Consider the following 26,715-nt stretch of genomic DNA (forward strand, 5'->3'; position numbering starts at 1 on the left):
TCACTGTCACTGTGTATGTGTGTTCGCAGCATGAATGGGTTAAAGGAGGGGGCAACCCAAATGGTGAATATGGTGGTCTTGTCTTACATTCATGTATGCATCCAATCAGAAAAGACTTACGATTTCCAATTGAAAGAGGTGGGTAGTCCTTTAAATAATCTGTTGAATAGCATAATAATGTAAACACCTGTACACCTGTATACCATCCCAATCGGAAAGTACCTTTAAGAACCTAGCTTGTAGAGCCTAGCTTGTATAAAACAACAGGATCATGCATTATTGCTTACACTCAAAATCAATGTGTCTCTCTTCCGCCAGTCTTTACTGGGACTGGCATCCAGCTCAGCTACTATTTTTACCATAGTGATACTCCTAAATCCACTACAGTTCCCAGAGTACCATGTAAATCCAAACTTTACTTGCAACAGTTTGTATCTGAAGGTTCCCGGCTGAACTATTAATCATCGTCCATAGCTTTCCCTGCACGGTTACAAAAACACATACTGTTACGACCCTCATTAGCAGGTGTATCCGAATCAAGTACAGACAAGCTTACAAGTATGCTCTGGAATGAGCTTTAAATAATTATCATTGCTTGAACTTTTGAATGTAGCTCATTCTCGGGGGAATTTTAATCCTACACTGTGTACAATCAGTCTTCTCAGTTCAATCTGCTGCTTCATTCCTGCAGATGAATTTAGATCAGTTGTTACATCCCCTTTCCAATTCCAATGTCTTTATGAGAGCTTTATGAGGAAGTGAAGTAATCAGTGCTGAGCTGCTATTCATGCACTTCAGCACTGAGTGGTCAGTCTGTGGTGGGAAGTGAAAGGTTCATCTTTGTGGCAGTTCTGTATGAAAGAGAACATTTAGGCATCCACACCGTTGATTGACAGGGTTGATGGGGGAGGCTTTAAATGGTTGTGTCATAAAGGCCTATTGTACGGATGATTAAACCCCCTGGAAACATTCTGATAGAGTGATTTTTTAAATAATTCTAAACTTGGTTGTTAAGTGAAGTATTTTAGCAAGGTTTAAATAGAAAACATGCAAAAATATGATAAATCACTACTCAAAAATCACCTAAATGCACTCATCAGACCTCTCTGAGAACGGTCTGGACATGGTCTGAATGTTCTAATGAACGTTCGATTGACATCCATTTGACTGACAGCCCACAGCCTTGAGACTAAGGAGTTTTTAGCTTTTTACTTTGAATTGCTGTTGTGACTTCACAGATCTTCAGAGTTTACGTCTTTGAGGCTCTGATATTTGTAATGTATAATTTTAAGCCGTGACTGGGGTATTGGCTGCCCCGTGTGCTCCATCATCCCTCCCATCCGGCGCCCGTTGCCTCTCCATTTTTGTGACCGGCTACATGCTGTGCTGGTAGGGTGGGGTACAGCTAGGAGACAGACAGCAGGTCTCCCCAGCTACGGTGCTGCGTTTGGGACCTCCCGTTCATCACGGGAACCCAGACACTAAATTCTGTGGTGAAGTAGAGATGCGACGGGCGGCGGACATGAGGGACAACAAGGCATCCAAGACAGCCGATCCCCCAGTCGCTTCAGCTCACCAGGTTATCTTTAGTTCTCCAGATTGCTCACACTCGAAGAGAGGGTGGAGACATATAGGAGACAAATACATCCAGAATTTATTAGACTTTTATTAAAATGATCGTCATGGGACTTACTTTGTGCATTGACACTGGGGGCCCTGAGGGGCCAGATTACCCTAATTAGAAAGAAAATCCAGATTTACGCTCTCAGTGGTTGAAAGATATTTTGCTATAAAATACTGGTATTTAATTCATTATTAAATCCATAGAAAATCCATGCTGAATTTGACATTAAATTAACAGTCTAGAGCAAATATACCTTAATATTTCAGCTTCAGAATCGTGTTGATGCTGTGCTGACAGTAACAGGGAGAATGGCGTCTCTGTAATTATCTAAATGGAGAGGTTGTGTGTGACACTTTACTCAACTTTAAACATCCATGCTTTTTTTTTTTCTTTGCTGTTGTCCTACATTATTCAACACCGACACGCTCATCAAGTGGGTGTCTGAAATGAACAACGGCCAAAAACAGGATAAAAATAGTCACAGAAAGTAATTTTGCTTGAAAAAATACGCAACCTATCCGTTTTGCCTTTCTGCTCCACTTCCATGCTTTGCTTTTAGTCACAGTGCACCAGTGAGCTGGAATACACTACAGGAAACAGCTCAGCTTCACACCATCAAATGAAACTTTAATATTTAACCACCTCCAGTCTATCCAGTCTGACTCTCCTCCTTGCCCAATCAGCTCCCAGCTCCTTTACAACAGTGCAGTCTAATCAGTGTGTGTGTGTGTGTGTGTGTGTGTGTGTGTAGTGGTACTTTGGACTGATATCTGTTGTTGCCTGTGGGCTACTGATGTGAAATAACTGGTTTATAGTGGGTGAATGTGCTGTGATGTGGGTTTTCAAAGTAAGTGTGTGTGTGTGTGTGTGTGTGTGTGTGCATGTGTGTGTGTGTGTGTGTGTGTGTATTAGTATTAGCGTTAGCCTTCACTAGTGCTGGTTTAAAAACAAAGAAAGGTGTGTGACTCTCCTGCTGGTAAAAATGTATGTAGTTTATTATATTATGATATTTTTATATGTTTCACTGTAAAAACATCCCACACTGCTGACTCCAAACTCTCTTATTTACCATATAAGAACCCTCCCCATTGCTGCCAGCTAGGCAATACTGTCCATTAATGGCACCTTGTGGACACTGCATAGGTTTCTGAACACTGTGGTTAAAACAAAGACTCAGAACTGGATTTGGATTAAAATAGCTAATACCCGATTCATTAAAATACGCCACATCCCATGGGACATCCCTATTTATTACTTAGTAAGTTATTTTAGTTAGTTTAGCTTTATTTATTTTTTTGGATCTTACTTTTATTTTATTAATAACATTTTCCATTTTGTTTGGTTATTTCAAATCTTATTTTGGCTTATTTTAAATAAATGTAAATGTTTAATTTTACAAACAAAAATCACATTTGTACCATTTTTAAGTCTGTTTTTATTTATTTCATTCTGGTTTATGTATTTGTATTTCTGTTTTTATTTCTTTTCTTGTGCCTCTTATTAATAAAAAGCCATTTTCCCTGTTATCTTGATTCATATCTTTTTTCTTTTCTGTTTATTGTTAATAGTCGGCTACATTGAGATTTAGGGTCACCTTCAATGTATTTTCTAATAAAAAAAAAAGGTTGATTGATTGAATGAAAACCCCAAAGGCAGCTTTGCCCTGCAAGCTTGTGTTTTTGCTTGAAGCTTGGCCCGACAAAAACTGTAATCAGCAGAGGTCAGCAGGATACCTACCCAATGTCTAGCTAGTACTGTTGGTTCTTATAGGGTGCGAATGAGACGTTTCTTTTGTACAAATTCACACGGGTCATAATGTCAGTTTGTCTGCCGTCAGTGCTTCTCTGGGATGCAAATGCTTCGGAGCGAAATCACTGAAGCAGTTTGTGTGGTTTATTTAGCCTGATTTGGGCAATCAGAGGAGCCTCCTTCGCCCCTCTTGAGCGACACAACAAGAGGCTCATGATTCAGAAGCCTTGATCCATGACTGAATATGCTGCTGATGACATATGATTACAGTCACCTCCATGGCATCTGTGACCTACCTGACTTCCATTAAAGTGAAGCGTTTGAGCTCCGTCTTTGTCTTCTTGAGGAATTCATCATGGGGTTGCCTAATTGGAGCCATTTCCACATGTAATGCGGCCGTCCCATGAGACTTCATTACAGTTCCCGTTTCCTCCTGCCACAGTTTAATGGTTTGGTTAGATGCCAGAGCAGCCTGCGCTCCTGACTGAGGCTGTGGTGGTGGTGGTGGTGGTGGTGCACGGCTCCCTGAAGAACCCCAGTGCTGTCAAAGATTTGGGTTACAGCCAAGTCTCTTTCCACTTCGAGGAAGAGGAGAGAGCTACAACCACTGCTGAGACACTAATTACGTTTACATGCACATTTTGATATTAGTCTAATTAAAACTGCTAGCAGATTTACTAACTGTTGCAGAACTTTGGCATTTTGGTGACTGTCGTGATTTGGTAAATAGAGTTTCTCGGGCCATCTTGCATCTCTTTAGGACGGGTGGCTTTGAGGGCCATGGCAAAACCTTCAAATTGTGGATTTTGAGGAGTGTTTATGATCGTTATCCTGCAGTAGAACATTTTTATCTACAGCTTTTTTTAAATATGGTGTGATGTTTGCTTCCAGAATTTGCAGTTATTGAACTGCATGACTAAAGGTTGGACTATAGACACCACACAGTACAGGACAATCTGGGAAGATCATTGTTTACGAACACCCTGAAAGCCTGAGACTTTTTGCGATTGTCGGGAAGAGGAAAACGGCCTTGAAAGCAGACCAGTTATCCTGTAGTGTGGTACAGACTTAAGGTTATGGTTAGGTGCAGGTTTGAATTCAAGAGACAGTCTTTTACAATCAACTAAGAGTTTAATGTTAAATGTTAAAAGAGTGTAACAGTTAAATGTTGCATCATGTGAGCATCTAGGGGGCATCTATAATGGACCATCTAGGTAAAGTGATACTGATGATTGTAAACAAGCCATAGCATTAACTAGCTAATTAAGGTCTGAGATGTTATCTGGGGAGGCTATATTTGCATAGAGCTCCTTTTTTTTTTTTACTCAGAAATTGCACAGAACCAAAGTGATACACTAATCTTGCATTAAAGTTAAAGAGATTAACAATGTTTCCTCTTTAACTTTAATGCAAGATTAGTGCAGCACTTTTGTTCTGTGCAATTTCTAAGTAAAAAAAAAATTAAAGGAGCTCAATGCAAATATAGGCTCTTTAACTTTATTCATTGTGGAGCGCAATTCATCTTCTACTCAGTTCTACAAACTATTCACAGTAACAGCCAAAACTTTCAGACAGCAAATCTGTCCTGTTGTTGTATTATTAGACTTTACTCAACTTTGTAGCTTTAGTTCTGGTTCTGTGCGATGAGGATTAAATATAACTCTTAAGAAAATGCAGAATGCTCTGAACTCAAGGAAAATCCTGTAGTTCATCAAGTAGTAGCATTAAATCTTCCTAAATCTTCAGAAATATGTTATTGGTATTTTTAATTCTCACAGGCCCGTCTGTTCTCTGCTCTTCCTGTGGGTTAAGTGTTTTGGTTTTATGGAGTTGTTTCTGTACCAGCCTCTTTTTTTCCCTTGCTGTGCGTCTGCTGTATTGTGTACTTCTGCTTGTTCTGTGTCAGAGCCTTTAAGAGATGACATTGGTAGTGTTGCTGCAGTGAGTTAAGCAGCCAGTCAGGAGTCAGGTTTCGCAGCAAAGTCATCCCTCAAGCTCTGAACCACTGACACAGCACCTTTGTATCTGCTGATACGGAGCATCAGTGTGTGTCAGTGTTTTCTCCATTCCTGCCATTCCGCTTCCGTGCGGAACACATTTCAATGTGACTTTGAGAGCCAGTGGATGCTGATGTAAAATGCCAGGAAACGGTAGAGAGACGCAGTCCCTTAAGGTCAGAATGGAAGTAGAATTGCTGCTGTATTACATTTTCCTGCTCAATAACCGCGCTCTCATGACCTCCAGCCAGCGGTTTCTGTATAGGTATGAGAACTATGCAATCTTCTCTATCAGAGCACATCCACAGTAGTTAACAGTAGGATGAATCCTTTCTACACTTCGCTTGTTAAGAATACATTTAAATGCCATCATATATCAAATGTCACAGCTCCAACTAATGCAGCTGAGAACTACCGATGTGTGGTTTTGTTGAGGTCATTTGAAGTCCCAGAGAGAAGCAGTGGTTTGTAGTGTTATTTCAAACACACACACATGTCTGAAGGACAGTGATTTATGGTCTAAATCTAAACAGTTAATGTCTGCTCGGATTTATTGTGGCTGATTCATTCACAGGTCAAAAGTATAATTCACAGTAAAAAATGTTGTAGCTATCAAAAAGTAAACTTGCAACCTCAAAGATTAGTGTATTATTTTTGTTTCATAAAATTTTCCAATTTTTGCTCTCTCAGATAACTTTTTCAAAGCTCTCAGGCCTTAATTAGCTTGTTACAGCTATGGCTTGTTCACAATCATTGTTAGGAAAAGTCAGGTGATGCAAGTTTTAACGCTTTATAACTACTCTTCTCAAACCTTGTCCCAACAATCAGCAGCCATGGGCTCCTCTAAGCAGTTGCCACTCTGAATTTTTAAATAAATTATGCCTTTAAAGTAGAAGAGGGCTATGAGAAGACAGCAAAGTGTTTTCAGATAGTCATTTCCTAATTACAATTTCATAATGTAATTAAGATATGAATATAAAATTTGTACATACACTACTAAAAAATGTATAACATTTGTACAAGCTCCTGTCAAATATTCCGTACATATTTTATGATTCACAAGGAGATCCACTTTCTTCATATTCTACTTATTAGGGGTTATGTTTAAGTTTAGGGTAAAGGTTAGGGTAAGGGTGAAGGTTTGGTTAAGTTTAGGTTATTGTTAAGTTTAGGGTTAGGGTAGGGGTTAGGTTAAGTTCAGGTTATGGCTATGGTTAGGGTAGGGGTTAGGTTAAGGTCAGGTTATGCTATGGTTAGGGTAGAGGTTAGGTTAAGTTTAGGTTATGGCTATGGTTATGGTTGGGGTGAAGGTTTGGTTCAGTTTAGGGGTAGAGTAGTGGTTAGGTTAAGTTCAGGTTAGGGTTATGGTTAGGGTAAAGGTTTGGTTTCGGTTGCAGATTCTAGAGACGTGCTGCACTATTCTACTGTGCAGCGAAACCTGTACAAAGTTTCTTACGAGAGCCATCAGAAGAAAACCTTTCCCCTACCCTCAGTACAAAATTCAGCATCAGTTTTTAAACAAGCACCTAAATAAGCCTGATTTTGGAAACAAGCATTTTGGAATCAAGCATTTTGATAACATTAAAATACAACTATTTGGTCACTGTGAAGAGAGATATGTTTGGAGTAGAGCTAGATTCAGTTATATACCAGCAATGGTTGAAAGCAAACATCACACAATACAAAGAATTACCAAAAAACTTCATAATTTTTCAAAATGTCATTTTTTAATAATGGTATTGTGTTATAATAAATAGTATTATCACAATATTGTATTAAGAAAAACAAACACAATACATATCAGATATTCAATGGTAGTGTTCTGAATGCCATTTTTACTAGCAGTGATGTGGTGCTGGTGGTTTTCTTTCTGATGGCTCTTGGTATAATAATACTGCAGTCTTTGTTCATTTCTTTTTTTTAATGGGCATCATATCATTGGTTTCAACCAGATTTTTTTAAAACCCTGAGTACACTTGATAGCACATCAAATATGAAAGGATTGCAGTGTGGCTTTTAGTGTGAGCCTGGGACCTTGAAAAAACAGATCTGCTCTGCACATCTAAAAAACTCTGTCACGATACCTCACAGAACAATATCACTGTCACAAATGGGGTGTTAAGACAGGACATACTCGCTGAGTACACCAAATATTTCTAGAATCTACGACGCAAATGTGCCCATCGGTTACACACAAAGGGCTGGGCTCCAGAGTAGAACAACCAGTGAACAGGGTTAATGGGCGCCTGAAGCTCACTGATGTGGTCCTGGGATGCCCAACTTCCACCACCTTTCAAACATAGAGAACCTACTTAAAGGATCTGCAGCTAACGCCTTGGTGCCAGATACCACAGGACAGTACGCAGCATGCAGGCTACTATGGTTACATACTTTACTTAAGTTAAAGCAGCAGTTCATTCATTTTTCACAGGACATTGATTGTCACCTTCATTGGTTGACACATTGAATTGTACCGGCTGCTTTTAGGAGCATAATTACATTATATTCACACGGATGGCACAATTATGGTTAAGCCAGTCTGATCTGGCTCATCAGTCAGCCTAATCATGAAGAGCCTCAGATGTTCATGCTTATAATAGCCACACATCCGGTGTGTGAGTATGTAATGTGACACAATGTGATCTGGCTCTGGCAGACATGGCTGGGTTTATCAGCTGTACTTTGGACTTTTGGGCTATGGCATTTCTGAACCCAGGCAGCTTTGTCCACTCTCTGCTTTTGACAGTGTGTTGACGAACGTGACCGTCTCTCTTTTTATGTTGGTTATATTCACATGCTATTCGCTTTGCATTTGCCGCAGCCAAATTAGTGACCTAAAATAATGAGGCAAACAGTGCCGGAGCACATGCATAGTATACACTTTAATTACCTAAGCCATTAAGGAAGGCTTCAGCAGAGATCAATTTGTTCCCGTGGCTCGTGGTAGCAGGTTCAGAGCTAATGACGACATGTCAAAGGAATAATCCACACACATCAACGGTCTGAGTAATTATACAATTAAGAAAACAACAGGGTTGCATTGATGTTTGGGACTGTATTTGCAAATTACATGGTATTAGAGCTAGAGTAGTGCAGTGTCGCCATATCTGCAAATGAACTCATAAAGGTCTAGTTTCGTGTCAAATAGTGGCTTTTTGCCATGACTGCCAACAGCTATTAATTGTATTACTGCTTAACTACATTGCTAACACACAAAAATGATAGAATGATAATGTCACTGTCAGCAAAGACTTGTTCAAACTTCCATTCCAACCAGCCATAACATTAAAACCCACTTACAGATATAGTGGACAGTTCCGATGCCACCTGTCAATGGCGACTACATATTAAGCAGCAAGTGGAAAGCAGGAAGCAGGAAAAAAGTCTGGGTAAAGATCTGAGACACGTCGTCAAGAACCAAATTCTGATGGCTAGACAACTGGGTCAGAACATCTACAAAACATCAGACAGGCCTTGTATGCAGTGGTCAGTACCTACCAAAGTGCTCTAAGGAAAGACAATTGGTGAACCAGCTACAGGGTCATGGATGACCATGGTTAATTGATGTCCAAAATGACATGGTATTACAGGTAGAGTAGAGCAAAGTGGCCATATCTACCAATTATATGAACTCTCTTATATGAAGGTCTAGTTTCATGTCAAACGCTTTTTGGCGTGGCTGGCACAAGCTATTAATTACATTGCATGCCAACATTAAAAACAATTAAAAAGATAATATCAGTGTCAGTCTTATTGTCAAACGAATCAGACTTGTTCTCTCAACCCCATGCTATTTATTCTGTAAGCTGAATCACACTGATGCATGACCGTAAGGTAGCTGACCCATGGAGAATCTGAAAGGCCTTCTCAGCTCTGAAAGGTTATGTTCCCCATTTCATAGGAAGAGGCAAGATGAGTCACAGTACTCTGGGAAAAACTCGTAGCAGACTTTTAGAATCTGCTCCCTGCCTAGTCGTGACTGACTTTTACCCTTTGCAAAAATATACTGTGCTTTAATGTACAGGATAAACATCCGTGTAAAACTCATGGGCTTTTGAGGTGGTTTAGTTTGCTCTGTGCTGGTTTTCTTTAAGTCTTTTGAAAGTTTCTTTGAGGTTTGTGTTGGCCAACAACTCCAAGGCCTCTGTGAGGAACATCTATTAAAGCACCATGCGTTGAAACCTACATCATTTTAGCAGTTTACCTCAGCATTTCAACAGTGGTTCCCAACCCTGGTCCTGGAGGATCCCCTGCCCTGCACATTTCAGTGTTAAACGGCTACCAATCAGTATGGCCTGATGGCAGAGGGTGTTGAACTAAAACTACCCCGAATGGGACTTCATTGTCTTGTGGAGTTCATGCCCCTGTTTTGGTGGCACAAGGAATACCTCCACAATATCAGGCAGATGGTTTTAATGTTATGGTTGATCAGCGTATTTAGCAATTACTCTTTAACCTTACAACAAAGGCCCCTTGCCCAACCTTGGGTTATTTCCCTATAGCTTAATTAGCTATGATCAAATTCATAATTATATGTTTTTGCCTACACACAAGCATATAATGGAGGAAGAGGACTCTGGAGAATCCTTTGAATGAGGAGTCCTGTGTATCTACCTCATTAGAGGAAGGCTATTAGCCATAACCCAACAACAGTACAGTAGACACTTTTTTTTGTGTGTGGAGAAGTCAAGGGGAGATTTTTAATGGCCTTCTAATAAGCCCACTGTTGCAAGCTTAGTAACATATTGATGGCATATTTAAATATATACACACATATAAACAAACCAGGCTGGGCTTTAATACTCCACACACTGATGATACTGCATACTAAGTGCACTTCTGTTGGTGCGTAAGGGAATGTTTACATCTTGAAGCTCTAATAGGTCAGCCTGGTTTTAAATCATCTGCAGGCTGCAGGCCCATGATGTCACGGGGGGCATCACATGTACACCACTGAAATTTTGCATCATGCTATAATTATGTGCATTATTGGAAACACTGGATGTGTCTGTATGGCAGAAATGATTGAGATCTCACCCTGCGATAAACAAAAGTGTATCTTTCGATCCTCTGATTTACAAGCTTGTAAAATCTTATTTATTTACAAGATACGTTAAAATAATTGTGGCCGATGAAGACCATAAAGACTGAAATATCATGTGTTATAAGGGCCCTAGAGTTGTATGGTGTATTTTCCTTTGAATACTAAGAATACTGAGAGTTTGGTACATGAAACTAAGATACCATAAAACATTGCTGAAAATCCAACATAACCAAAAAAGTGCGAAAACCAAAACCTTGACTGGTTATAGTTACACCCCCAAAAGTTACATAAACCCAGCCCACTACCAAAAGCCCCAGTTAATGCTACAAACTCCAAACTGAAGCTAAACACATATCAGAAGGAAACGTAGCAGTTTATTTATTTACCAGTAAGAAACCCAGGGAGGTGAGTAAAAGCAGGGCTAAAAGCTATTTGGCTTCTGACTATCTCTATTGAATACTTCAGCTTGTTAATAGCACATCGCACCAAGAAGACACAGCGAGAGAGCATCAAAATATATAACTAATATAAATAAGCATTTATTGCTAGTGTTAACTATACTATATGGGTTCCGTGAGCCATCAACACCCCAACCAAAATCACATATTTACCACTTATACACCAACATACAACTTAAAATATGCAATACATTGTGTTGTTTGAGCCAAACTTGTGCTTTTTTTTTAGCATATAGCATGGATATAGCAGTATTTATATTTTGGCTCATTAACAACATCGTGACTCCAGTATCCAGTAGCATTCAGCAAAGCAATAAGATGCGGTATTCCATGAGACCATCTTTCCATCCCTTGTTGTATTGTTTTGTCTATGTGACCCGCTCAGTGTTTTGACTGGTTGCTTCGTGAAACTTGTTCTGAGATGGTTGCAACTCTTGCAGGAGTCCTCAGAGAGAGGACAGTTGTTTGGTTTCCACAGTCTGTCCCATACTTGCTTTTTTTGTTGGGACTTGTAGAACCCATCAGCCATAACAATGACAAATCCGTATAAATATCTTATACACAGAGCAGACTAGACTACAGCCATCCATAAACCATCACATTTTAAGCAACAGCAAGTTGCATGGCAGTTTCACCATATAAAACTAGCCTAACAGTATTCATTTCAAGCTTTAGTACAAAATTAAATATGAATGTTTTAGCTAAACCCATGGCACCAGATTGCTGCCACTTGAATGCAGAAATCAGATGAATTGCTGGCAAAGAGCCTGCAGGAGTGATGCCACCCCCAAACACTATTAAGAAGTCTAATAATAATAATAATTCTATGAGAATGATGGATCCACTTTTGAAAATCAGGATAGTTACATCTCAAAAACAAAATACACAACAACCATACTTTGAACCATCATCATGCTGGTCATCATCTTAAAAACATTTGATCCAAACTGCTAGAGTGACCTTTGCTAGAGTGACTGGGGACACACATGTTGGGATGTAGTTGCTGGCTGGGGGGTTTCAATGAGGCCTATGTTGTAAGTTGAACTGAAAGGGGGTCATTTGGTCATATAGGCTATTAAGGCTATTTACAGGTCTTGCTAAATGGTAAATGCATATGTAATAATGTATATTAATATACTGTAGCTGCATGGTTTGAGAGGTATTTCCACCCTCACATATGCACACTGCCACAGTCCTACAATTTAGGCCTACTTAAAACCCCCATAGCCACGATTTCCTAACTACGGTGGATACTTGTGTGTGCCCAGTGTCTTCTGGTCACCCTTGCATTTGGATCAAATGTTTTAAGGTAAAGATCAGCACACATTCAACGAGGTGAGTCTTACAACTTAGGCCTACTTGAAACCTTCCAGCCACAACATCCTAATCACAGTGGATACCCTTGTGTCCTCAGTGTCCTATTTTTAAAAAACTAAAATATGGTCATCGTAGCATTTGGATCCAATATTTTGTCCAAACCCTTGACCTTTGGTACTGTACATATGAGATAAAGCTCTTGTGTTCGTTGAAGCACCTTGATGGAGATTCTGATGGAGATCTTTTTTTTCTTTTACACAAAAATATCAAATGCAAAAAGAGCCAAACACAGACTTTGTCTTCTGGGCCTCCACTGACCCACAGTGTAATGAGCAGTTGTCCAAGATGAACTAAAGCTCTCATTGAAGATTCAGTGTACTTTTGTCTTACCAAAGGCAATTCCAAAGTCAGGAGAGTCTTGTCCAGACCGCTGGTATCAGAAATCATGTTTCATTTTCTTAATGAGATCTCTAAAAGGCTTACAGATTCTGTGCTAGATAAGAAACATCATTTGCTTCTCTCCAAATTAGTGTTCACTTGATAACATTTCAGAGGGAAGGCGTCACATTAACAAAAAAGAATATTTCACATGATCCCTGTAATGTTACTAAGAGAACAATTCCGCTGATGATTAATCTAGCTCTACTTTTCAGTAGCATTATAATTTAAGGCCAGCTGTTCTCATTACCAGTACAGAATGGGTATAATGGGTCTGTTGTATTTCTAGATTGTATACTATTATGTTTGAGAGCACCATTCATTTATTCAACTTTACGTACAAATGGATATTTTGCAAATATAAACCGTGCCTGTTGAGCTGGTACCAGGAGGCAAACTCAGAAGACTTGGGTTGTTGAGATGAGTAAAGGGTAGATGGAAGGGGGCAGGTTTGACCTGAAGGTGAAGTGAGAGTAAAGGGTACATATAGGGCTGTGGAGGAGGAGTTGAGTTGTGGTCCATCTCCCAAAATACAGTACAGGGCAGTTACTTAAAATTGAAGAGAAACCAACATGTCAATTGCCCATTTCAATTATTATGCTACTATTTTTTATGCTTTAATTTTTCATGTAATTTATCCTTAAAAATACACAACCATCATGAGATTTTGCCCCTTCCTGTCTGTCACATGGAAGCAACATGAAGGAGCTCAACTCAAACACAGAGCCAACTGAGCAGTTCGAGCATTTTATATAGTCGTTCATTAATTGTGATCGAGCTCAAATGTTCAGGTAATTGGGACATTGATTTGAGGTCCTATTGCCCAGCACTAAGCACAGGTTATTCATTTTTCAGCATCAGAGAAAAGCAGAAAACACATTCCACAGACAATCAGATGTTTGAGTGTTTAGTTTGTCCAGTCTTTACCTTTATTACAGCCTTCTTGTGTTTTCAGGAGACTCCCTTTCTGTTTCTCAAAGAAACCTGCAGGGAGTTGTAGAGGTCTGGACTCTGGGGTGGTCAGTCCATTGTTCTGAAAACAGCAACAGCTTCAACAGTTTTGTCCTTTTTTGGTCAGCTCCGCATCTTTTCAGACCCACAGTGTTGAGTCGTCACAGTGGAAGGTTAGACGTAAACATCTGTTGATGTTTTCAGATCTTTAAGTCATAAGCTTTAAGTCTTGTGTCCTTTTTGGGCTCAGAGACTTGCTATTAGGAATGTAATTTCACTGCCTAGCCCAGAGGTCTTGAACTCTCCTCCTTGCCTTTCTGAACATTTCTAATGTAGTTGAATCAGGTCTGATGGATTAGGGTTGGATTCAAAGTATGTGGAAAGGTTTGGAGGCCACATGTGTAATAAATAATAAATAAATCAATAAATAAGTAAGTAAAGCAGAGGTCTTCAGTTCCAGATCTTGAGTCCAGTTCCCAGCCCTGGAGTTTGGTAGGCTTGACAAAATGAGTTGCATTGAAGACATCTGCTTCAAACAACTTAGCTAGATTGTAGAGCTTAGATCTTACTTTCTAGCTTAGCACCCACAGGTGCTAGGTAGTAAAAATAGCTACCAGTAATTAGTGGGAGAACACAGTCCATCTTCTTTGTCATGATGTCCCTTGAAACTCATGAATGTTTAAACAAAATATGTTTTTTTTAGAAAGTCAGAATTCAAGTCCAATTCACCAACTTTTGGGGGATCAAACCCACAACCCCAGGCCCCTAGAGCTAACACAGACACCCCGCAGCTCATACACTAAATGCAGAGCCCCCGTGCTGCCCTGTGTAATCATAGTGTCCAGATGTAAAATTCTCTAGAATAAAAAAGAAATAATTGATTGAAGGGGACGGAGAACAGTTGGCCTGATGGTAATCATTCAGGCATTTTTGACCCAAGGCTCAACATGTTCCTTTAAATCTTTTATCAGTGCTGAGGCAGTGTGCCTGAGACAAGACTTGCACCATCAATCAGTACCCCAGCTCTCCGCAAATGGCTTACTTAAGTTTTCCCGGAAATAAAAAAGTCATTCCGCTCTAAATCAGAGTAGGGACGGCGCTCACCGCTGCCCGCCTGACCCGATTACACTATCAAACGGCGCATAGCTGGACGCGCTGCAGGCCGGATCTGGAGCAAATAAATAAATGTAAATGTGCGTCTAGCTGAGTGAACGCTGGTACTAAGTAGCGTGTTGTGTCAGCACCCGTCAAGTATATTTTAACTTTTAAGCTAAGCCCTGTCTGCTGGCTAATGGAGTTTTGGTTCAATGCATTCTAGGATCTATTTAGAAAATGAGAATCTGGTATTCTGCTGTCAGAAAGGGTTTAAGATGCTAATAAATAAAGCTGGCACAGAGTCAGGGGAATAAACTTTATTCCCAAATGTGACTCGATTGTCACTCCAGCACAAAGACTGTCAGCCACGGATTCCTGTGTTTTTGTCAAAACAACTTATTCTCAAGGGGCAGAGCTGTGTTTTCACCTTGTGTTGAATTTTGTAATGCCCAGACAGGTAGGCCTATGTATGTGCTGTGAATCAACTTAAAAGTCTGCTTTAAAACCTCTCAAATCATTTACTTTTAGCAAGTTTGAAAGTTTCATAGGTTTTGAAGTCATGAAATAACTAAATTTCAGAGGAGAATGCACCACGGAAATGGACATAAAATAACAAAGGCAGTTCCATTTGTGTGACCAATAGTCTTCTAAGAATCCGCTTGGCTTGGCTGCAGCCTCCGCCCACATAATCCAGGATGGTGCAATTTGGAGAACAAACCAGAGCTGCTATCCTAACATCTTATTTACCCTGCTTTATTTATTTAGTCGCTTTGGATATCATCAACCTGACATTTCCAAACCCTGTGGTGTCCCTCGAGCAGCCAGCTCCACCAGTCCTGTAGAGCCTCTGGCTAGACCTCTATACAAATGTCTCTCTGCCTAGTTTGCCCTGTATGACTTATGTCTGTTTTTGCCCTTTTGATTTTGATGTTCGTAGTCTGAAGGGTCAGAGCGAGTCAAGCTCGGAGCCCTTTCCCTCAGCTTTCCTTTAAACAAGGCCCTGTGTGTGGAAGGAAGTACAGTGAGGATCTCAAGGCATCATATTGATATATGATATATACACAGATCAGACTGTAATTGACATTACCTAATGGTACATGGATACCAAAGTAAGGTTAAAGAGATGCAGAAGACCCCTTCTCAGTAATATTAAAGACACAGTGAATAAAGTTCTATCAGAAGAGTCTGGAGACATGAGGGCAGTAAATCGTACATTTAGTCATGACAAAATAATGAGATGGGAACAATGTTCGCTAGTTGAAACCGTTGGCGTAGGCCCCATCGTCAGCCCAGGTCTTGCACCATCGGGAACTTAGAGGCAAGGGGGGAGCCTACTCCCAGGCAGCCTTCGGGACCAAACTGGTGGCGAAGGGGGGGAAGGAAGTGTAATTGTAACGTAGGTCTTTTAACACTGATGGAGGCTGGTGATTGGCTGAAGAAAGGTGACGCTGCATTAGAGTCTCCTGGTGGAACTTTCGCTGGAGCTTTAATTTATATTTGAGATGGGGCTGTCAAAATTCGCTGGTGATGTTGCTATGGCAACATGAGAAGATGACCAATACTACTAAATTCACAGGGTCTTCACAGGATGATCCATTTGACCTCCCAAAAAGGTTGCCCGCTGATCTACTCGATCAATCAAAAGAAATAACGTGCAGATAATTGATTATTCAATACTTTACACAATCAATAGTGTCAGTCCTACACATTGCATAATTGCTCATTACTGTACGTCCACTTTCCAGTTAAATAAACTCTAGCAACCCCCGCTTGGCTGTTTTGAAGGCAATTAATGCTGCTGGCATAGAAAATCAATACGTCACTTTCAGAATTCACCTTTGCAGACAGGTAAGCTCGTTTTGTGGCTGCTGACAGGCACATCAATAACGACCTATTGTGGCTCCTCTCCGCACTGGATCTCCGGTCATTACCGAAGTGTAGTCAAAGCTGCAGCTAGTGCTCGGGAAACGAGTGAATAAGTAAGCAGGGACGAGCGATGAGCCAGGCAGCTCTGTATTAAGATCCCCTTTGTTCCGTGCCTCAACGCCAGCGAGCGCATTCAAATCAGTGTGTTCGGAAGACACGCCGGAGATGAGACATCAATATTTGAGCGGAGATGCCCGGCTTATCGCCTCCGTAATGGAGATTCAGAATCCTGTCACCATGTCACGCACAGGCATACACAGCCGAATTGCCACTGCGTAATTAGCACCTGCGGTGTTAAGCTGTTCCCTCCGTACACTGCTGATGCATGGTGTGCGAAGTGTGATGGACAGCTTGTGCCTCGCTGCTAGAGCTGCACAGTGTATCGTTTCCTACTGCTTACCGTGATATGGGCCTTATATCATTGGCAGAATGTGAATGAGCCTTATAACCAACTGAATTATGGTAATGCCAGCGGATCCACCAGAAAATGTGTACTGACTCAACATGGTTCAGTATGAAGAGAAAATTTTGCCATGGTTTATTTTAATGAATTTTCACAACTTGCTCATGCCACACACAGGCTTTAACTGTAACAAGTGGATGGGGCTAGTTAGGTAACAGTCACTAAAAAGTCCAGTAAATTAATGCAGAAACTTTCAACATGCTAGAGTCAATACAGCAGATAAGCCGAGAACAGAAAGCTGCGGCTGCAGTGGGCACAGGCTCAACAAACCTGTGTTAATATAAGTTATTTAATACCTGGCATTGGAGAAAGTCCATAAGATTGGCTTGCACGTTGTAATTTGGGTTTATATTGTGAACCATATCTTAGACACCTGGCTGAGTGGACTTAGGCAGTATCCCAGAACTGGCTCATTTAAGTCACAAGTTAATACATGAGAAATATGGAGATCCAAAATGGGTTTATGATTACAGGACTAATAGTGTCAGATTGTTAGAATTAGAGTCCATGTAAACTTTAACATAGTTGTTAGGCAAATAGCAGTGGCAGGAGGGTGGGCAGCCGGTCTGACGCAGGTGCAGGGGAGTCCAGCGGTCAGTCTTTCAACAGGCCAGGCTGGATTAGGGAGGTTTTTTAATGACAGGATAGAGAGGTAGCTGACCTCATAAATATTTGGGTGATGTCTCTGTCCCAACTAAATTAGAAGGCATGTCTTGCAACAACCGCTCCGTGTTTACAGAACTATAACTTTTCTACAGTGCACTAGCGTGTCCTCGTCACCACACTAAAGATCAGCACACTTGAAGGGCGCTAAAAACAGCTACTCTCGTACTTATAAGACACAGTCTTTTCTGCATTGGAAATATGGAGCCAAACAGCAGATCCTTACGTTATTAAGCCTAATGATTCTGTGGCCCCAAGTACAGTAAGTTAATCATGCTAATACAAATGGTCATTGTTAACCCCACTATAGTATGGAAGAGCATTGCACTCATGTTACTCCTGTATCACAGTCACTGTTATGTAACAGTCCTGCAGCCCTACCAGCCGCCCACTGTAAACAGTCACACCAAAATTAGCCTCTATCGACCGCAGGACCTTCAAAAAGTGAGCGTTATCCACCTGCCGATGTTCTGTTCATGACTGGATAGGCGTGGGTGATGTGCATGTCGTCAAGGCCATCCTCCCAAACATCGATTGCTTCTGTCCAGAAGTTGGCTTGCGTTGTTCAGCATTATTTAGCATTCTCGTCGGCTAGCAGTTTTTAACTGCTGCTGATCTATGCAGACTCGTTCTGGGAGAGAAATCAGACATCTGCACCCCCCACCACACCTGCCTGTTCCAGCTCCCTGACTTGAGGGCTACAAATTTAGCCCTTTAGCACAAAGACACAATTGCTGCAGACATGCACAGATTGCCTGTGTGATTGCTGGCGTACAGCCTTGTTTCCTTAAGAGAGGGGGCGGTCAACTGCTGAAGCAGCTGCACTGTACTGACCTATATGAGGCTCAGGGTCTCAGACACTCACTTAGAGACTCCACTGATATATAATGCATGAAATATTGGGGCTCCTCAATATGATGCATATACAGAAATAAATATTTCTTAATTTTTACTTACGGATCCTATTAAAGCGTTATTTTTGTGCTGCTCTTCATATCCAACATCCACTGGAATGGACAGGCCTACATAACTAACCCTTATAGTAATAGTGATACTATAAGGGTTAGTAATTAGTAGTAATTCTACATAATTTGACTGATTGTCGTTTATGGTTGTATTTACAGTAGGATTGCAGCACATGTAGTCATAGCTTTGGTGTCTCTGGATGGCAATATGTAACACCGTTGGCTGGTCAGTCTACACAACCAGACTTTTTAAAGCCTCAAAGAACTTAAATCCATATTTTGTCATATGAGGTATCCTTCTTTCTCTAGTGGGCGCAAGCATTCCTCCTCCAATTTCTCCCCTTTCAGTGTACGGATTACAGTGGTAAAAAGGGTGCTCCCAATTACCAGACTGATGTGGCTTCAGGCACCTATGTATTCCCCACAGCCTCTTTCTCTGTGCAACTTAGTAAGCAAAACCAAGCTAGCCCAACCAGCATAACCCAAATTCTCTTTGTGCGTCTGTCGTCTGTTTCCTCCTTCATTCACCCATTTGTCTAACTGACCATGCCAGCATTGTCTGTGTGTATTCCTTGGTAGCCCACCCAGCAGAAAATGGAATAAGAGCCTTACCTTCTTTAAAGAAATTTAACACAGAAGCTGGTTGATGTCAGTACATGTGTTAAATGAAGGTCTAAGAGAAAAGACTGAAACAGGCCATTAGTGTCAGTCACATGTTCAAGGTATCAGAGCTGGGAACCATGTATTACCACACTGTTAAAAGATCCTTGTGGAATGTTTGGAGGTACTTCAGTTTGAAACTGTGCTTTGATGAACCTTTAAGAAAAGGGGTTTAGAGGAAAAAAGGTCCCATGGAGGTTCCTCAAAGCACCCTAAGAGGTTTCTCCATGGTTTCAAACTGAAGAACCTCCAAATCTTATACTTTTAACTGTAAACATTTCTCATCTGTGAACTGAATATTAAACCAGTAAATATCAATGTGTAAAATAAACAAAAAATAAGCTGGAATCCTTTTTACTTGAAGTACATTTAGAAGTCTGTACTTTTCTACTTGAGTAAAAAAACATACTTACTTTTACTTAAGTATTTTCTAGCTGGAGTATTTATACTTGCACTTAACTATGATGCCTCTGGTCTGTCCTCACTAAGAGCTTGCTTGTTTAATGTTTTAGTATAACATCAAGTACATTAACATTAGTATTTTATTCGCTCCTGTCTATTGAAAGCTCAGTGCCAGTGCCAGTCAAATCACAATCTTTCCTCCCTGCGATGCAATACAATACAATTTGTGTGAAATAATGTCTAGGATAAAGCAATGTGTTACTTTAGCCATGACTAAACAGTGCTATCTAATGACAACTTGAGGGGGGGGGGGGGGTAATATGTATATCTTACAACTAGACATAATGGGAGGAGAAGAGCTGAACCTAGAAAATAGGTGTTAAGCCAATTAAAAGAATGTATAAAAATACCAACAGGCAAATTCTGTCATTAATTCTACCTTTCATTCTACATTAATGATCAAGGTAAAGGTAAAGGTGCATGTATTTGTCACTGTACAGTGTACACTGTACAGCGAAATGTGTCCTCCGCATTTAACCCATCTGTAGTAGTAAACACACACACACTAGTGCACTAGGGGCAGTGAGTACACACACACCCAGAGCGGTGGGCAGCCAACTCCAACGCCCGGGGAGCAGAGAGGGTAAAGGGCCTTGCTCAAGGGCCCAACAGTGGCAGCTTGCCAAGCCCGGGAATCGAACCCATAATTCCATAATTTCTGGTAGGCCTATAGGATTGGAAACCACTGCCCAAATCACAAGCCCAAAAACTGCAGGAGGTAAAGGCATCATGCACATACGCATGATCTGTTTATCAACGCATAGTAAAATAACTGATTTGATTATGTATTTATTTATTAGAAAAAAGGCCGCCTAAAAACTTGGACTCGCTCCGGTATGAAACCCACTGCACTGAGTCAAGTCAAGTCAAATTTATTTGTATAGCGCTTTTTACAACTGTTGTCATCACAAATCAGCTTTACATAATTAGTAATTAATAAAAGACAGAGACAAAAAAAGAAACAACGTAAGACATGAAGGATCAAAGACCCCCAGTGTGCAGCCAACGGCAAGAGTGGCAAGGAAAAACTCCCTCAGAGCTGGAGGAAGAAACCTTGGGAGGAACCAAGACTCACAAGGGGGACCTGACCCGTCCTCCTCTGGTCAGAACTATTTATAAATTATTGATAAAATGACCAAACCAGAAACAACAGATAGTTAATAGTGGTGATATTAATAGTGGCAGATAGTTACGAGTCCATTTAGGTTTTAACATGGTCATTAAACAGGTAGCAGTGGTAGGAGGGTGTGCCGCTGGGCCTGATGGTTGGACTGGTGTGTGAACGGTCATCAGAGGCCAGCTGTCGTTCATGTCACACGTAGCTAGTCCATGTTAAACAGACACAGAGACAGTGGCCTTTGGTCTTGTCCTATTCCACTAAACATACTGTGCTATACTCTGAGTCAGTGTGCGGCCCTGCCTTACCTCCGCATTAGCCAGAGGGACCCTGCTGTTTCTCCCTGTTCAAACAAACAACTTTCTCTCCACTTCATTTCATCTCCCTCCACAAAAACAGCTAAAAATACACAGTCGCATCTGCAGTCAACCAACATTTGCACTGTAGTGCTGCGTGTGGAGGCACACACACACACACACGGGTTTGCTGCAAGGCGCAGCTTCATCCGTGTCCCTCATATGTATGTGTCTAGATGTAGCTACAGCCTCATTCGTTGTTTCGTAGTTGTTTTGAAAGGAATCTGGGCACAACGCACTGCGATTTTTCTGTTATTAGAAATATCATCATTTATATCAGAGTGGCGGAGACGGGACGCGGCTCCACATGCAGCCAGTCCCCGAGGGCAGACTAGCTAAATATTCTAAATATTGAGGCAGCTGGAATGCAGATTTTTGTTAATATAATAAATATTCACACGCTGGAGAGAGCCGGAACTATCCAATATAGAGTTTCACAAGTACTACAGTTTCAATATTCGAACTTCCAATACTTTATTTAAATAAGCTACAAGGGATTTCCATTGAGATCCAGATTTATGCTGTGTTCAAGTGCGCATCAGAAGGCTGCATTTACTAGATGGTTAGCTGGTACATGCAGCTTCTGTACTCTGTTCGGGTGCTTGTCAGAGGAGCCACCCACTAAGTCTGGAGATTTGCGAGTTCATGTCCCTGTGACCCCGAGACGAAGTGAACTAACCCTCTGGAGTCTAGGGGCATTGCCTTGATTTTGACATATCTTCTTAAATTGGCCTTTAAAAGCACTTGCTTATTAGATCATATTCGTAATATATATATATATATATATATATATATATATATATATATATATGATACAGCACATCCTGTACTTGAATTCAGATCCAAAGTAAAGAAATACATTTTTGGATGGTTGAATTATTAGTATTAATGCGAGTATATCAGTCACTCCTGTCTGGCCGACTTTAATTTCATGACTGTATTTGGCTAGCTTGTGCTAGTTTGCCATCAAACATTAAATGCTACTGTGGGGCCATTTGGGTAAGACACGGTCCAGACAGCAGCAGTTAGCCAGCTATGACAGCCGTTGGGCCGTTTAGATATTATATATATATATATATATATATAGGGAAAAAGCTTCTGTCTGCGATTATTAGCAATTATCATCTGTGTATAACCGCCACTGTATTATTGATTATCCAGAAGGCTGTAGCCCACTTTAATGATCTGAAAGGATGGACAGATAAAACAGTGGATGTTAACTGAGCAAGACAGCAATAACTGTTGAATGCTCAGTGCCGGTCAAATCAAGAGCTTCCCTCCCAACAATGCAATGCCACACACTGTAGTCACACTCCTATAATACTGATAGAGGTTTTGAGTCAATAACTATAGCTACACATTTTCCACAGTATTGATTCTGCCCATTCTTTTCTAAGCGCACCGAGTACAGAGGAACAGACATTCGCCCAAAGACTCACTACACCTGTTACAGTAGTTACAGTACTAAATATTGCACTGTGATATTTAGTACAAGCTTACAAAGTGTGTGTTGAATCTGCATCTGCTAGTAAACATTTAGCACTATGCTCCATTTTTACCTTTGCATAAACACAGCAATGCAACTCCACTAGCTAGCATAATGCTAACAGTGAAGCTGAACACACTGTGTAATGATCAGTATGCTAACCTGATGATTAAGCTAACCAGAGCTTAAACCTGATGGCTTTTAAAGTCTTGCACTGTGCACCTAGCACATTGCACGCATGCTGGTGGCTAGAAGCTAACGTTAGCACCTAGCTTAGCATGCCTGTGTTTAATCTGTAGCTAGCTGCTATAGAACCTGCATGTGCACCCCTGCTATCCTACCACACATGCAGCTAGCTAGCTAGCTAACAATGCAAATTTGCTAGCACATGCTAACGATGGAAATGAACCGTGCACCGTTCACCTTGCACCCAAGCTGGTGGCTAGAAGCTAACGTTAGCACCTAGCTGTTCTGCTGAGCATGCCTGTCTTTAATCGGTAGCTAGGTGCTATAGAACATGCATGTGCTCCCCTGCTAGCTTACCACACATGAAGCTATTGCTAGCTAGCTAAGAATGCAAATGAACTGTGCACCATTGACCTTGCATCCAAGCTGCTGGCTAGAAGCTAACGTTAGCGCCTGGCATCATAACTAGATGCTGCCAAGTAGGATGCACAGCTAGCTACCAGCATGAGTGTTTTGCTGGGCTTGCTTCTGTCTGTAAAACAGGTGGGTAGCTTGTACTACATTGCTATCAAACATTAATACCTACATCACTAGTTTTGCAGTGTAAACTGCTGTAGTATTGGACTGTAATATCGTATCGTTTAGAAGCTTAAAACGTGTTTAATCTGTAGCTGCTATAGAGCATGTTTATGTGCACTCCGAGCTAGCATAATTGCTAACAGTGGAACTGGACACACTGTGCTGTGAACAGACATTTCTGAGTAATGATCCTTATGCTAACCTGATGATTAAACTAACCAGAGCTTTAACCTGTTGGCTTTTAGCAAACCTTAGCTAAAGTCTTGCACCGTACACCTTGCACGCACACGGGTGGCTAGAAGCTAACGTTAGCGGCTAGCTGGTCTGCTTAGCATCCTAGATGCTGCCATGTGGGATGCAAAACTGTTGTAGTATATTATTATTATTATTATTATTACTAATGTAAACTTAAAATGTCTGTTTAATCTGTAGCTGTTAGTAATAGAACATGTAGCTAGCTATGTGCACCCCTGCTAGCTAGCTAACAATGCTAATTTTATGCATATGCTAACAGTGAAAAAATAAACAGACTGCTAGGAGCATTTCTTTGTAATGATCCTTAGCTATGACTGTAGTTCATGACTGTATTTGGTTTACAGTGAATTCAGTTTCTACACGAGATGTGTATATATATATATATTTAGGGAAAAAGCTTGTGTCTGCGATTATTAGCAATTATCATCTGTGTATAACCGCCACTGTATTATTGATTATCCAGAAGACTGCAGCCCACTTTAATGATCTGCTGTGTCTCAGTGGCAGAAAGGATAGACAGTTAAAACAGTGGATGTTAACTGAGCAAGACAGCAATAACTGTAAAAGCTGTACCGCTGTAGAGTAGGTCTTAACCTCTGCATTTAACCCATCCATGGCTGTGAACACATACGCTCATACGCGTAAACAGGGGCACTGAGAGCAATCATCCAGGGGGTGGAGAGCCACCTCAGCTCCCAGGGAGTAATTGGGAATTCAATGTTTCTAAGTTCAGCCATGTCACTCCTCTGATGCGTTCTCTTCACTGGCTTTCTGTAGCTGCTGCCCCCATCAGATTGAAAACCCTGACGCTGGCCTACAAAGCCAAGAATGAACCAGCCCCTCCGTACTTGATGGCAATGGTCAAATACAGATCTGCACCAAGAGCCCTGTCGAGCTTCAAGCACAGCTCGGCTCGAACCGCCATCCCTTAAGATCCACGGAAGAGAAGCGTCCAGGCATTTTTCTGTCCTGGCACTGAAGTGGTGGAACAAACTTCCCCTGGGTGTCCGAACAGCAGAGTCGCTCGCTGTCTCGCAGACTGAAGACCCACCTCTTCCGAGAGTACTTGGGTGAAGTGTAGTGTTGAGTACTGTGGTCTCCATGCTGACTTTTGTATTTAGTAGAATCTAAGCTTAGATGTATACAAACTAGCTAAGGGTATTTTCTGAGTAAACAGTGAAGCACTTCTGTAAGTTGCTCTGGATAAAAGCGTCTGCTAAATTCCTTAAACGTAAATGTAGATGTATGTTTATTGTAGTCCTAATGAGTGTAGCAAAATGCTTCTGAAAGCTAATGCTTCTTTTAGATGGTCTTTGTTTTAGTGGAAAAAATTGGATGATGAAGTCTAGTACATGGACATTTCTATGCAGGACAAACTGTGTGATTTGAGCCGTCCGCACAGCAACCCCTAATGATGTGTATGTTATTGAAATTGATATCACAGTAATGATAAATATTGTTAATGCTGGAGCTCTAGTATTGGCACTGAAATTAAAATCTACTTATCATAACAAACCTAGTCCAATATGCTCTTTTTGACTCATTGTTGCAATTCGAGGGGGAAATAAATATTTTAATACATAGAGCCTTTTGCGTAATGTGAATATGATGCTAAATATTATGGTGTACAATGTCTTTTTTTGGCTAAAATGTCATCTTGTGTGTGTGTTTTAGGTTTTGCTGTATGAGATGACCTGGGCAGCGATGGCCCGGCGCATGATCCCCAAGCAGCCTCTACAGCTGCGCCTTAAACACACACCTGTCCAGCACTTATAACCACAGGTGAGCAGATGCTGCAGAAACACCCATCCCATGTGGGTGATGCTGCCAGTCATAGTCATCAAACTAATGCTGTTTTCTCTGGAAGCCAAATCTGAGACTATTTTACTATGTGATGTTACATCCTAAGTCCCAATGTCAGTCAGCAGTCTGGTCTACTGTGCACTACAGTAAGTAATGAGTAAATAGAACTCATTAATGGGGATTCTCGTTAACATCATGGCCTTATTGTACTAGGCTGTCACTCAAATAGTTGATACTTGATGCAATCACTGATTAATATTTACCATCTGAATGAACAGTGATAGTTAATAGTTTGCATGAGGATAATCTTGCAATTTCTTTTCTATTTTCCTTGAGTTTGTTTTATTTCTGTGGTCTGTAAAACCGCCTCAGTTAATGATGAAACAGAGAGGATTTCCCCCTCATTACATAGCGGTGGGCAGTAACCTTGCGAATATTAACCAATGACTGCAGAAAACACGGACAGTGCAACCTTGGTTGATAAGCCCCCCCCCCCAACCTTATTCTGCTAAATTGAAAGAAGGAGGGGTTACGCTTAGGAATGAACTGATTGACAGCCTTGGCTGGAACAGGCAGTCTTCAGGCAGTCTTCAGGACCTGCATTGTGCCCTTTCTGTTTTTGAACATGAGCTGCACTTTTACTGCTGAAACTTTACACTTACTGAACAATCTGGATATCCTGGTGAATATTTCTGTAAGATCAGTGAAGGCAGTCTGAGACATGATTATCTAGTCTGGGTATGCCTGGGGTCTAACCCTAACACGCAACTCTGGTTGCACATTTGATAAGATGGTGGACAATTTTGGCTCAGTTTCTATAGAACAGAAGGGAATGGAAGCACAGCATCCATGTTTTCAACAGTCATTGAAGGTCTCACCCCACCCACTCCTTACTGAGCTCTGCCTCCACGCACTCATTATTGACCCCCTAATGCTCACTTTTCAAATGTGCTGAAAGAGCAGGACACCTGCTGATACTGGTGGTGGACACATTCATTAAGCAGACCTGCATTTAACACATTGAACCTTATGTTTGTATTCAGTAATTAGTCCTAATGCAAAAAACATTTTGTGGAGGCCCACAGGGTTCTGTTTTAGGGTTTCTAAAATTGTTGCTAATT

The 26,715-nt window shown here is 41.0% G+C and overlaps 1 protein-coding gene across 3 annotated transcripts in view; it reads left to right on the forward strand.

Annotated features, from left to right (window-relative positions):
- Positions 1–26,715, forward strand: part of b3gat1a (beta-1,3-glucuronyltransferase 1 (glucuronosyltransferase P) a) — a 122,647-nt gene that overhangs the window by 71,621 nt on the left and 24,311 nt on the right. For all 3 annotated transcript variants that reach the window (XM_072695027.1, XM_072695026.1, XM_072695028.1), the window contains one exon: positions 25,466–25,573. The gene's annotated coding sequence lies outside the window, so the exon portion shown is untranslated. The remainder of the gene's footprint in view (positions 1–25,465; positions 25,574–26,715) is intronic.

This window comes from Salminus brasiliensis, chromosome 13 (genome assembly GCF_030463535.1).
Source record: "Salminus brasiliensis chromosome 13, fSalBra1.hap2, whole genome shotgun sequence".
Lineage (NCBI taxonomy): Eukaryota > Metazoa > Chordata > Actinopteri > Characiformes > Bryconidae > Salminus > Salminus brasiliensis.